Source organism: Montipora capricornis, chromosome 13 (assembly GCF_036669925.1).
Source record: "Montipora capricornis isolate CH-2021 chromosome 13, ASM3666992v2, whole genome shotgun sequence".
In the NCBI taxonomy this organism is placed as follows: Eukaryota; Metazoa; Cnidaria; class Anthozoa; order Scleractinia; family Acroporidae; genus Montipora; species Montipora capricornis.
This window is the reverse complement of record NC_090895.1, coordinates 36,850,301-36,865,300: the sequence shown is the minus strand read 5'-3', so window position 1 is coordinate 36,865,300 and position 15,000 is coordinate 36,850,301. Positions and strand designations below refer to the sequence as shown.

The window sequence follows — 15,000 nt, the reverse complement described above, 5'->3', positions numbered from 1 at the left end:
ACCAAATTTTGATAAAATATAATGAAGGAAGATATCTCGCCAATTTGTATCAGAAATACTTGATTCTTTGCAGTAAGATTCTAGTAGACATGCTCCACAATATGAGCACACCAGTTTTGTTACCATGGCAACATACTGGGTTCCAGACCTCCCTGATATGAAAGGCTCCTCGATATTTGCCTATGGTGCCTCATCTGCATGATCCTGCAAGCATATTAAGATGTTAGGTCGAGTTTGTGGCCTTGTTAAATGTTTTTCTAGCTTAAGATCACCAAAAATATTGAAATCAGGTTGAAGAGGACTGGAAAACAGTGAGTTGCCATGGGAACCAATTTCTTTACAGTCATAGGTGTGTTGCCTGCAGAACTATTAGCCCACCAAGTTTCAATGGCCTGTGCTGCAAATTGACCGAGATAGCTCTATTTATATATACTTGATGTAATATTGGGTTGAGCAAATGACATCATCAGTCTTGTCATTTGCATATTTTACACATTTTGCAAACTTATATTATCTCTACTGGGCCTTTATTCATTCATTTATTTATTTACTTGCTTACTTATTGGGTATTCCAGCTTAACAAAACAGTTCATACCAAATGTTTGTGTTCTTCATGGAAAAGCATTTTTGCTTATTTTGTTACACGTCAATGATCAACAACACCAAATACAATGTCATTGTACGCTTCATTCTCATTTTTAATGAAGTATAACAATGAAATAGTTCCGCAGACAGGGAGTAGACACTGGTGTTTGAACATTGTATCACTGTTTTAATACTGCACAAGTTTTTTTTTTGTTTCTGCATGGTTGCTATACTAACAGTGCTTTTGAAACATACTACATTGATTTTATAGTTTTTGAAAAATACAACTTACAATTTTCTTGCAATCTTATTTTCATTGGTAAACATACAGGTTGTAATAACCAAGATGGAAGGTTAAAATTAAGTTTGAAAATGCCTGGAACATTTCAGATAACATGTAAACATTTTCAAATGATTATTCACATCCATGCTTGAGGACCTAAAAGAACTCATATTTGACTGAAAAGTTTAGATAATTATTTCCCCTTCAGGTAAATACACTGTAACCATCCACCAAAGAAACTAAATTTTTTGTTGCTAATTGTGATAATACCATTGTAATTTCCATTTTCCTGCTCATATTTCAAATTGTCCAACAAGCTCACAAAAACATAAATTCATATCACTAAGAAAATTGAATTCATTCACTTGAGGGTTATCACATCTGGTAAACTAATGCTTTACTTCACAACATTGTTCTAGGTTGCAAGAAGATTATTCATGCTTGGTTGTGTTTGCATAACAAACACGTCACATTTCTGCAAAATTAAGCATGAAAAGAACGAAAAGATATCTTTAACGCTTTGCAAATACCAACTTGTATAAGCTCAACACCGACATAAACCATGCAATGCCATGTTTGCTTTGCAAACATCCATCAAACTGCATTCTAAGACAGCTGAAGAAATTATACAAACATTTTCTTCTTTTCATATTAATGACATCATTAATATTATTTCTGCATTAAAGTTTGAAAAGTTCACTTACTATGTATCAGTTGCAAATTCTGTCCTATGTACTCCAGATATTATTCCAAGGCAAAGTTCAGTCTCCCACAAAGCTATGTTGGTGATGCATTATTTATTTTCACACAGACCGGCCTTAAAACACAACAAAAATCAACAGAAGCCCACGTCTAAAGAGCTTTTAGGAGACCTGCTGAGATCCTATGCTTGAAAGGGGTTAAAAGCAGCCTCAAAACAAAAGCAACATTTGGAGCCATTGGTGATACTCAAGCACTTAAAAGGAACATGTGGTCTTGTTTTGGTCAAAGCCAAGAACAATAATTTATTGCCCTGCAGGACATCCGTTTTTTGATTTCAAAATAAGGTAAAGAGGAAGATAAGCAGGGCTAAATTATGGAGCTCATTATGTTGAATATTGCAATGACTTTTAATCCACAAAAAAAAAAAAATTAATGTACAAGACACCAGAATCATGTACAAGGAAAATACATAAAAACTTCACAACATTTTCAAAACATAAAAACTGTACAATGTTATGTAATTATTAGACTTGGCCAAGAGGTTTTGTTCCGGTTGAACAAGATTATGGAAAACAAATAAACTGTGAGTCCTTTAAATAAGAGCACAAAATAAGAAATGTCACGGATGATGGTATATGAGTGATAACCACACAAAAATGAAAGTAATCATGAGAAAAAGCTTCTCAACGTTAAGTCTCAGTCATAACATTTTAGAATAATAAAAAAGAAAATCAACATCACTGTCAAAAAAATTTACATCATAAGGCGTAACTGGTCCGTATAAATGACATACGGTATTATGAGAAAAACATGGGTGATGCACAAATGGTTTCCTCTCTAAACTACTTACTTGATTTAGTTACAAAATCTTTTTTTTACAAGATAATAATCAATCAGTGTCAGAGAATAATGCTCAAACAACCTGCATAACTAAGAACAGAAAATGACTTTCATCATTTTGCACAACTAAAAAATATTAGGCAGTGACATATTTAATGAAAAAGCCAATAAGAAAAATTATAAAAACAGAGAAATTAAGAAAGAGATGATTAATCTTGATTGTAATGCTACGTTGAATGATTAGTCTAAACAAACTGGTCAATATTAAGCAGACACCCTTGGAAAGCAAAAAAGATCCTGATTTGTCCAAGCCATTGATGGAAATCTAAAGTGACGAGTTTAATATTGATTAGTAAAATTAAAACGGCTTTTAGCTGTCCATAAATAGAGTTAAAACAATTTATCCACAACAAAGATTCAACTGTACCACAGCAAAATATAGAGCATCAATTAGGTCAATCTCATTCCCAGAGATTTTTTTTTTTTTATAACAGGAAAAAAAACCTAGGAAAACAAAAGTGAGTTATTGTAAGTTGTTGCTGGGCAACCATTAAAATTTGCCCATACTTTTAGGACAGGAGCTGAAGGGTTAATTTAAGGAAATCATGAAATTATATATCATATAAAAATATCCAAACATAATAAAAACAACGAGACTCCATGGAAGACCTACAGAAGGGATCACAGATGCATTTAACATTTAATGTGAAGCCTTAAAGGAAGAAAAAGCTTTTTACCCATCACAAAAATGCGAAATGTATACCAGTTTGAAAATTTTTTTTAAGTGCACCTAACCTCAAAACTTTTACTTTAGAAAAAGTTAAATATCAAACATATATTTACCTTTTCTTCTCTAGATTTTACTTTTAAATGTACCTTATAAGGTATGTAAGAGAAAGATGCTGGCAATTGTTTGTCTCATGGTCGAGGAGAGAGAAGCAGGAGTCTATTCCATTGATGATGTCATAAACTAATTTGCATTATAGTTTTGAAAGAACTTTGGCCATGTAAATAAATTTTTGACATCATTGAAGGAAGCGACACTCTGATACCTCTCACTAGCTTGGCCAAGAGACAAATGAATGCCAGCTTTTTTACTCTTTCATACCTCATAATTCTAGGCCTATTAATGGGAGTGATTTTAAACGTAAAATCTAGAGAAGGCAATTTTTAAGTAAAATACATGTTAGACATTTCACATTTGCAAAAGAAAATACTTCAAGGTTAGGTGTACTTTAAATGCTTAAATGAAATTTTGGCAGTGCTGGCTATCAGTGTGCAAGGGATGCCAGGCTCCCTGTTATTTTGTGGCTAAGAACATATTTAAATAAGTATTGGTCACTTGTTGCATGTCTAATCTAGAGTGCTTGCTTCTTGTTTCTAATTGTCATTTTTTTCCAACCCATCCCTCACAATAATATTATTGTAAGCATAAAATTGGTCGCATTCCAATGACTGCCACGTCAGTGTGACAGTTGCTAGGAGGTGGACTGTGATAGGATTACTATGTCTGCCACCATGTTACAGTGTGGGCATATCTAGCACAAAACTCTCATGCACATAACCTCAAGTTCATCTAGCAAATGAATTACATATTATTTTCTCTGCATTTCCATCAACAAAATAACGGAAAGAAAAATAGAAAATGATTGAGGCAGCAGTCGTTTGACTGATTCATGGCTAGATAGTTTTCAAAACTGAGGAAAAAAGGCTGACTAACACTTGATTTGATGACCTTAGCTTGAAATACAAGTAGTGTGCAGACTACTCACAATACGCTAACATGTACTTTCACTGATCCCTAAATAGCTAAATGGTTGGCCTGGATTCTTTTGACAACGGCTTATTACAATGATAAAATTTAATGTACATGTAACCTGAAATCATGTCCATAATTTTAGTTTAAAAACTAGCTTATTCTGCCATGAACTTCAAATAATCACTGCCTGGATAAAATGCCTAAGAGTCCTTCCTTCTTCTTCCATTTTTTACTCAATTGTACTTATTTGGTCTCTTTTTTTTTTATATTCTTTATGATCAATGTTAGAGGATTATTTCGAAGCATTTTGAATATTATTTTTAATGACCATACTGCTAATGCTTACATTAAATTTCTCAAACTAGCCTTTAAAGCAAAAATTTGATAAATCACTAGCTGTCAGAATTAATTTTTATACAACTGCTGATAAATGAAAGCTCAAGATTTCTTTCTTCACAAAACAAACATCATTGCTTATGAGGCTTCATGCAATGACTGACTATGGTCTATTGAAGACTGACTGAGTAAGGAAACTGCAGGTGACATAACTTGTCTGCAATATAAATTAATCCTCAGAGTATTTTAGCTAGTAAACAAGATAAAATCACCCACTATGGTGTTCATTTCTTTTTTCAGCCATAATGTTTGAAGATTATTTCCAGAGGTCAAGATTATGTTGTTAAATGCAGCTTACCCAAGACAAAAGCATCATCCCATGGCAGCTGGTTTATCTAGGTAGGATGTTGTCAACCATTGTTATTGCACATACAAACACCAACTGCACATCAAGAAATAATATTTTGTCACATGCTGCTTTTATATCTTTGATTTTTGCTAGAATGCCTAGAATGCCTTAAAGCTGTACGTTTCCTTCTTACATAATTAAAAGCCCAAAGGAGAAAGCATAATGGCAGAGGCAGTAAATAATAATAAACTAAATGAAATGATAAATGATGCTGAAGGCAAAATACAGTTTCTTAATTTATAAGCTATTTCCTCAGTTGACAAAATATCGAAGTGCAGGGTTTTTACAAATGTAAGGTGAAATGGAATTTGTTGAATGAAAGCACTCGCGACTGTTGACAGCACCACTCATATGAGTACATAAGGCAGGTTAAGTAAAAATATGCCTCCAAAAAAAATTTAAATTAGTTCTCAGCAGCAGATTCAGAGCCACTTTCACAATCAGCAAAATCAAGGTGGCCTTAAATTGAATCTACACCAAATTTTCTTCACTTAGCAGAGAGTTTAATTTGTCTTAGCCTACTGACTACTGGAGATATAGGAGTTAAAAGCAAATGATAGGGTGTTAAAAATGGATTTGCTGTTGCTATGGTAACACATTATGACACAGCAATGAGTGCAGCTTTTAAGCAAGAACAACAATAATATTTTGTTTTCATATCCAGGTACCATAACATTGTTATTGGATGAAACATAGTTGTAGAGTCAATCCTTCTTCCGTTTGTCGAGACAACTACCCCTTTTTCCACTGCTTGCCATGGTCATGATGTGGTTAGAAAACAATAGGTACAAAATTAAATGACAACTATAATAGTAAAGAGTGGGTCCTAAACCTCCTCATTCCTCGATTAATCAGGTCTTGGGTTACTTGAGTTATTGGTGCTGAGATATCTTAGGAGAAAAATATTATTAAACTTTGTAAATGTAATAATGTTATTATGGTGATAATAACAATGATAAAATATTTTTTAGGATTAGCGTCCTTAAAGATCTGTTGGATTATTATGATAATTAATTTTATAGTGCTACAAAGACTTTTTCCTGATTGGTTGTTGACAAAGTGCCTTTAAAAAAAGGAGATGTATTTTTAAGGCAAATGGTAGAGCAGTAAACAATAATAATAATAATAATAATAATAATAATAATGATTGGCTATAAGCACGCAGCTAATTCTTGCTTGCTCTGTTTCTCTTATGTCATAACTACAAACAATAGATTTTATATAAGTAGAATTGACGTCTTACCTACAGACAATAGTTCTATGCATGCAGAAGTGACGTCACCTAACACACTAACTGGCAGAGAAGAGGAAAGAAGACTCTGCCAACCACAGAAAAAATTCCTTGATTTGCTGCTAATCCAAAGAAATGCTCAGGAATATGCATAATAAAAACAACACCAACACAAACTTTGGCCTTGATAATTATTGCTATCATGCTTAACTTCATCCAATAATTGTTAATTATTCATAGTGCTTGAGCTACCACAGACCTTGCACGGCATATCAGTGTATTTATTGCTGCAGTATATAGCATTTGCCAATCTTGCAGATTGAAGTGAATTACAAGTTGAATTTCTTTCAAAATAAATGACTGTATAAAATTGGACCCACAACCATTAATAATTATTGGTCCCAACAACTATGTCTTTTAGAACATTTTACAACACGAGAATGAAATCCCTACTGTGGATAGTGCAGAGTTCAAGTCCAAATTCCACTTCAGACACTGAAATTTTATTAAAGTTCTTCAATTTCTCTTCTCCTCCCTTTCGTTTATAACCTGAATTTAAAAATTTATTCATTCATTCCATTCATCAAGTCCGTCACAGGAACACAGGATCTCAACAAATTGACCTGCTCCCAACTGAGTGGCTTCATAGCTCAGTTATTAGAGCATTGCACTTGCATAGCAGAGGTCATGAGTCCGAATCCCGTCGAAACCACCTGAATTTTTCAGGTGTTTGTAAGAGACAATTAAATTAAGTGTGAGGATCACTTAGAACTCCCTTTCCTCTACAACCTGCACTTCAAATACACACATTTATTTCTTTCATAGTGTCATGCGGACCTTAAGACCAAATTAATTATTTGTAAGTGATGGAAATATTTGTGACAGAAAAAAATAACCACTTGACCACAATATACCCATATTTTCTGGGGTCAGTTTCAACAAGGCACAAGTATTTTGTAGTCATGGCAAAAAAATATTGCCTCAGATGAAAAGCATAAACCTAGAAATGATATATTACTTTGCATAATAGACACAGAAACTTGAACATTTTATAACCTACACTTTCCTCAAAAATAGGTTTATAGAACCAGAACACGAAAGTCAAAAAAATTAAAAGTGCAAGAAAAATGTAACTGCTTGGAAAACTGATAAATAAATGGCTTATCAGCAGCTAATGAAGGTAAAATGTTAAGTTGGCAAAACCAAAGACAAAAGAAAACACATTTTAATGAAAACAAAAATTGTAACAGCTGAAGGAACCCAGGTCATTTTATTTTACCACAAAACATAAAATGGTTTACATGACAGCGACATAGGATTAAGCTGGCCTACTTGTTGGGATAATCAAAGAAACTAGGAAACATGGTTTCATCAGCCTAAACATACAGAGACCAATTTGTTGCCAAATTTGACAGATGCTGCAGAAAAATGTTTCCTTTCAAAGTATACATTTTGAATCTTATACTCAAGATACATTTCCTGAATGGAAATGATGTTTGTATAGATGTTTCTTTTTTTCCTTTTATTTGAGATTTAAGTTGAACCAGGTGGAGAGAATCTGACGAACGCAAAGAACGACCACATATCGATCGCGTGTACAAGGTAAAGTTAAATTGCTATTGTTTTGGAACGTATTAACAACAAGAGTCACGAAATAATAACTATTAGTCACGCATAATCAGTCATTTCCTAATTTTATTTTCACTATCACAGCATTTCCTTTTCTTTATAATGAAGTTCACATTGTCAACCCAACAGGCGATCACAATTTCCGCAGATGTACAACATTTACGAAAAGATTTACATAATACACATGCCTCGATATTTGATGAACGAAGCTTTAGTAATTCATCCGATCTTGAATTCGGTATATCTCTGATCCAACTCATTATAAAAGATGCCAATATTTTATCTGGATCCTTTATGTCATGGAAAAAACAACGCCTGCAACTTGTTCAATCAAGGAAAGAAATCTGTCTTGCTAAATGATTACGGAGATGTATTTTATCAGAAGGTCGCTTGCAATATTTCCAGTGAGTGAATAGGATGTCATTGTGTTATATAATTTGTTTCAGAAACCCCGGCAAAGGACACGAAATAATATTTCCCGCGCCTTTCTTATCAGTTTTGAGCCTGATATAATGACAAGCGACATCTCCAAGATGTAATATCATGTTAAAAGCAATTAAGCTCAAAGAACTGAGACGGATAAAGATTTACGAGTTGCACGCAAGCGATCCATATTCTCACGCAACGACCTCACTTAAGACTTCATGACAACGGAAGCTCACTCATCCAAATTTCAAAAGAAAAAAATTCACCTTTTTGTAAAGAGTTGAAAGACAGATTTAAAAAGAGGCAAAGGCGACGAGATTACATAATAATTCAAATGTGGTGCGCACGGGTTTTTACTGTGATGTTCCTGAGCTCAATGTTCCTTGAACTTTGTTTGCTGTTAATATGCCGTATTTTCCTCTGTTTCCCCTCCTTTTTTAATGTATAGCAGATCGGAAGTGTATAAGGGCTTACCTTTTGTATTACGGAAACCCCAATGAATTCAGTCTTTTTCCAAACATGCAGAGCAAACACAACCGAAGAACATGAGAACATTGAGCGAAAAACGAGCACGGGTGGAAAAACACAGGTGGAGACAGAGAGAGACTGAGTACAGTCCCACGTGATTATCGGCGGTATGTCAAAGACCCGCGAGGATATGGAAAAGACGCCAAGTAGGTGTTCACATGGGATGAACTGATCCAAGCAAGCATCAGGCTGGGGCTGTAAATAAAAATGCTAATTGTTCTTGATATCACGGGTGCTGTATCAGCTCGGACCGACCTGAAATTTTCAGTACAACAAAAAAGCAAGATGACACACCATAAATCTTGTCCCCAGTCCGCTTTTCTTTTGGTCATCACCAAGAACACGGACTCTGGCCACTTCCAAGGCAGAAAGTCCGAAATCAAGGACTTCCGGCTCGTCGACGCACCCTCATAAATTTAAAACAACAGTGGTTGTCAACGGTTACAAATATGGACCTTCACTATGACTGTGCATAAATTGGAGGTGGCCAGAGTCCGGGTTCTTGGTGCTGACCAAAAGAAAAGTGGATTCTGGGGACGAGATTGACACACCATAACACCAACCCGGTATCCCCAACACATCACACATGCGCACAACCAAGGCTGCTAATTGACCGGATGAAATGGTTGTGCGCATGTAATGCGTGAGTTCATTTCCCACCCTGGTCAGAGTTTTTCTCTGTCCTTGTGTGGGCCTAATTCCATTAGTAGGAGCTAGTAGGGCTAAAGCTCACATGGTTTACATGGGTAGAAAATAGCACTTCACATAACCCTCCAATAGTTAATTCTTTTAAATTAAAATCTTATTTTAGCCACGCTACTCTCTATATTTAGAGAGGCACTGTAATGACGTAATGAAATTTTATGTATGCGAAGCATTGAGAACGAGAACTTAAAATAGCTTTGCGTTTTAAAATTTACCATGGAGCATGGGGATCCGTTCTCTTACCTCATCCTCTCTTGGTAAATAAAATATTCGAATTATTAAACAGTTTACATTTATATTATTTTGTTGTGACCGGAACTGTCGTGATTGCCTTATGGATGTGATTTATGACATTTTGTGGAATCCGATATAATAAGGTTCCGTTTTTGTTTCGTTTCCTCAGAAACTTTTGACTTCAGGGTGAACTATTTACACAGTGAAGTAGAGTGGCCAATCAAAACAAAGTTTGTAATTGAAAACCTAAACAATGAGACGCAAAAACAAACTTGTAAACACGTCAACCGGAAGTATTGCAAATCATAATGCTGACGAACACAAAAGCGAAAGGGATGGGTCATAAATATGAAGTTTTGACTATATGAATGATTTTGGGCTAGATTAAAACGATATGTTGTTGAAAAATCCAAAGTCATCTCTCTTTTTTTTAGTAATGTAAACAATGGCCGTTTTTATACTGGAGACGTATAATACATCGACTGGGCGACTTTGGGCAAGTTAATTTAATGCTTCTTTTAATTCGTCATTTAATTCGTCCCGTATAAAGATGGGCGAGAGACGCGTTATGTGTCTGGAAAAACTAAATTGTTTAGTGCATCTTTGAAGACGCATTTAACGATTTAGTTCGCCCAGACCCGCCCAGACATATAATGCGTCTCTCACCCATCTTTATTTCATTCTAAAAGCCAGCTTTTAGAATCTCTGTACAGTGGCCAATTTACATTATCAACTCCGTTGATAAAACCAAATTTCCGATTCCAGTTGATTTGTAGTTTTTCCAATTAGTAGAGCATTCGTGCTCGTCTAAATAGCCTTGAGCTCTAAATAGAGTGATTATTATTTGCGAACTCTCGTGTATTTCAGTTTCAGCAGGAGTGGAGGGACACATTTACAATGGGATTGAGAGAGCTAGAAATTGAAAAAACCTACGTTTAATGTAGCGTGATTCTCAGACGGTCCAGGTCGCTAGTGTCACGCACTCTTCTAGTGCGTAACACGAGCGACCTGGGGCCCGTTTCTCGAAAGTCCCGAAAGCCATTTGTGAAATTGCCAACCGCTTGTTTTAGAAACAAAAATTTGGTTTTATCAACGGAGTTGATGATGTAAATTGGCCACCGTACAGAGATTCTAAAAGCTACTACTCCCCACCGACGCAGCACCACAGTTTCTTTAGAAACTACCCTCTTCATTCGCTTGTTTTAGAAAGCCGATCTTTGAACATGTTTTCAAGGCAACAAAATGAACACTAACTGTGAAGTCTGATGAATTAAATCCTCTTCGTTCTTGAGATACAAAGGGAATAGGGACCTTAAGATCTACGACAGCGACGTCAACGAAAACGTCTCCTCACTAATAAAACTTTGCTCTATTATAAGTCTTTCCAGGAGCCCATCACCCGGAGGGTGCAACTTACCTATTTTCGTGCAACGGCGTTTTCACAAGTAAGGTTATTTTTAGATTGAATTTCCCGCTAATGAGACTCCCACAGGAGCCCGATAACCAATTACAAGAAATTAAGCTGACGTCATAGGGTCACCGAACCGGAACTGCCTTTGTTTTTTTACCTAATTCGCGAGAAGGGCTAGTCTAAAAATAAACCTACTTGTGAAAACGCCGTTTCACAGACGCTGTATGGAAGTTGCACGCTCCAGATGGGCTCCTGGTCTTTCGCGATTATTCCATCTCGTTCACGTCCTACAATATGGGCGAAGTATCCAAAAAATAAATTGGTACGAGCGATTTCAGAGTGAAAATAGGGAATGAAAGATTCGCTGTTGCATGCTTACGTTCTCGTCAAAACCTAAAATTTGGTGATTTCACGTCGTCTTCATGCAGAGTACCGCAAAAATATGAGCTAAAATCCGTGCCGCACGTGCAGCACGATTATTTATGCTCCTTTAACCAATGATATCATTGTTTTGTGGCGTTGTCGTCAACGTCGTCGTCTTAAATCTTAAGTTCCCTAATAGTGATACCCGAAAAACGGCCCCTGGACCGACTGAGAAACAGGCTAAGGTTAGTGTTCAAATAAGATATAGCTTCTAATGCTTTTGGACAAAGCAAATAGGTTGAGGTCTTTAACCCTTTCCCTTGTGTTCACGTTGCCCATAAAACTTGATAATCGGTCCTTTCACGTCGCAGATTTACCGAAAACATGAAAGAAATGTACAAAAATGAAAAATGCACGTGCAGAGCGTGCAAAGCTATTGTTTTTGCTCATCATAAATATGCAAATTTTGCGACGTTTTCGTTGCCATCGCGTCGTAGTCCTTAGACTCCCTGTGAACATCTACTGATCCACTGCACTCACTTCAAGACATATGTTCCCAACCTCGTTTCCAGGGATTTTGGTGGTGAAAAGCCCTGGGAACGAGGTTGCTATGTCCCCTTTAACCATGTCAATAGGGAGTTTAAGAAACCACGACGGCTACGGAGACGAAAACGTCACTCCAAAATATAACTTTGAGCTGTTTTAAGTTTTTCATGATTATTCCATCTTGCTTATATTATTCAATGTGAGTGAAGTGTCCTAAAACTGGATTGGTACAGACGGATTTGAAGTAAAGAGTGAGACTGAAAGATTCACGGTAGTTTGTCCACGCTGTCGTCAAAACCTTAAATTTGGTCATTTCACGAAGTAGTTTTGACGAGTACGGAAGAGAAATGTTTAAAAATGCGTGCCGCACGTGCAGCACGAGCATTTTAATTCTTTTAACCAATAGTATTACTGCGTTTTGGCGTTGTCGTTGCCGTAGCCGTCGTCGTTTCTTAAACTCCCTAATCCTTAGAGTGAGACTTATAGATCTTACTCTGTCTAACACCAGACGATTTACTCGTCAATGAGGGCCACTTCAGGAATGAATGGGTTAACATTTACTAGTCCACTAAAAACTATGTCCTCTTTAATTAACCACATCAATCCTGAGAGTGATACTTATAGATGTTACTCTGTCTAACACCAGACGATTTACTCGTCAATAAGGGCCACTTCAGGGATGAATGGGTTAACATTTACTAGTCCACTAAAAACTATGTCCTCTTTAATTAACCACCTCAATCCTGAGAGTGAGACTTATAGATCTTACTCTGTCTAACACCAGACGATTTACTCGTCAATGAGGGCCACTTCAGGGATGAATGGGTTAACATTTACTGGTCCACTAAAAACTATGTCCTCTTTAATTAACCACATCAATCCTGAGAGTGATACTTATAGATTTTACTCTGTCTAACACCAGACGATTTACTCGTCAATGAGGGCCACTTCAGGGATGAATGGGTTAACATTTACTGGTCCACTAAAAACTATGTCCTCTTCAATTAACCACATCAATCCTGAGAGTGATACTTATAGATTTTACTCTGTCTAACACCAGACGATTTACTCGTAAATCAGGTCCACATCAGGGAAGAATTGGTTAACATTTACTGGTCCACTAAAAACTATGTCCTCTTTAATTAACCACATCAATCCTGAGAGTGATACTTATAGAGGATAAGGATAAGTGGGTTAAAATTTGATGCAACCTCATTCCCAAGTCCTCTTTGTCAAGAGGGTCTCAATGGGGTTAACCGATAGGCGTAAAAATTGAAAAATTTTAACCGTTAGCCGTAAATGGGGTAAAAATAATTAACCGTAAAAAAAAAAATGTTCCCTAGATTTGTTAATTTTAAAAAAGGTCCTAAACTGACTTATGACCTGTTGCGTTTGTTATTTGATTGCTACTTTGACTCCGTACATGTGGTACATGTGGTACATATTGTCACGGTAACAAAGAGCGAAATTACCGCCAGAAAGATTTCACAACTTCGCTAATTTCTACGAAATCCAATTTATTTAACTGTAAACAATCTTCACCTGTCACTTGTCAAGCAATATAGAATAAAGATAGGATGGCAGTCGAACCATTAGTGCGACTAGCCAGACCTGAGGTGGTAGAAGTATTAATTAAGCAAGGTGGCACTTGTGGTACACACGCTTGTTCCGGAGAAGTATAGATTTTGGACCTCAAATCAACAAGTTGTTTGTTGTCATCCTGTTGCTATCTCTCTTGGACCGCTTGGTAGTGTTTTGGCACTTGATTACGATTTTGTCTCCTGTTGCCCTCGATTACTCAAGATACGACTTCACCAACTATCCGATGTAACAGAGCTTCAAAATGGGCTGAAAGATGCGAAAGATCCATGCTTCAGTAGAGGCGTAGACTTTATGGCAGAGCGTCACGGTGGTAACGCGTGCGTAAGACATTGAAGGGAACGTTAGACTGGACCCCAACTCTCTACGTTCACGTGCTGATCTGGAGAGAATACTGAGTAATTACAACCTCTCCCTGGATGGAACCTTTCCAACTTTACGCAAGCGCCTTTCTATACCAGCTAGAGGAAAAGGTGACGAAATGTGTTTTGCAAACTGATGTGCTGCTTTCAAAGCATGCAGCTTTAATTTGTGTATGACTAGTGATGACATACTATTGTGCGCAGATGATGGTCACCGAGCTATCTATATTATTTTCAGCTAGAAAAGCCGCAGCTTTGTCCAAGTGCATGGAATATGTAGTGTTGCAGATACGCTTTTCACAACGGATGCGGCAGCAGGGAAAATCAAGCTGATTACCGGTTTGTCAGGGACAACGAACTTTTTAAGTCACCTGGGCATTTTATATGACAGCTTTGGCATAGCTTGTAAAGGTAGTACTTCTCAGACAATTACTCCAGAGGAGGTCAGTCAGAATGTTGAGAAGGTGAACGATTACATCAAATCTACGGTAAGAAATGTAAAAGAAACAAATCACCTCAAAGAAGGTTCAGCAACGGTCCTAAAGGAACTGTCTCTAAAAAGACGCAAGGTTCTGTCAAGCTCCTTTTGAAGGAACAACCTCATAAGAAACATCACAAATGTCAGCCCAGATTACAAAGTTAGCATTGACTGGCAAACTTTACTTACAAGGCAAGTAGAGAACCTAAATGCGGTATCCCATTTAGCGCCCTTCAATATGCCGTAGACTTAAGTACCATATAGAAGGAATCTTTGAAGCGAATAACGAAATGGGGGGCTAAAAACTATACTCATCCATCTTCCTACTACACAGTGCCAGAAACGGGAATGTCATTCAAGGACGTGCAGTTTATGACTCCACTTCCGTCCGAGGGGCTATCGAAAAAGGATGAAGCCAATAATGAAGGAATGGTTTGAGAATTACAGTCCGGTGAGGCAAAGAACCGTGAGGAGTGAAACGACGAAAGACCAGGAAGGAGCCTTGCCCTCGGCAGTGTACGCCAAGCCAAAGCCGGATGTTACTGCAAAGGTACGATTTCCAGGTGACCAATTA

At 36.8% G+C, this 15,000-nt stretch overlaps 1 protein-coding gene and 1 long non-coding RNA gene across 3 annotated transcripts in view; one reads left to right on the top strand and one right to left on the bottom strand.

Annotated features, from left to right (window-relative positions):
* LOC138028766 (retinoic acid receptor RXR-alpha-B-like) overlaps positions 1–8,811 on the bottom strand; it is an 18,962-nt gene extending 10,151 nt beyond the window's left edge. Inside the window, exon 1 of one of the 2 annotated variants that reach the window (XM_068876377.1) lies at positions 8,675–8,811. The gene's annotated coding sequence lies outside the window, so the exon portion shown is untranslated. Of the gene's footprint in view, positions 1–1,572; positions 1,684–8,674 lie in introns of those variants that run through there. The other variant, XM_068876379.1, reaches the window with a different exon arrangement.
* Positions 4,444–8,863, top strand: LOC138028767 (uncharacterized). Its single transcript, XR_011127719.1, has 3 exons — positions 4,444–4,904; positions 7,677–7,747; positions 8,726–8,863. It is a non-coding gene; the product is annotated as an uncharacterized lncRNA (long non-coding RNA).
* The last annotated feature ends 6,137 nt before the right edge of the window (positions 8,864–15,000 follow it).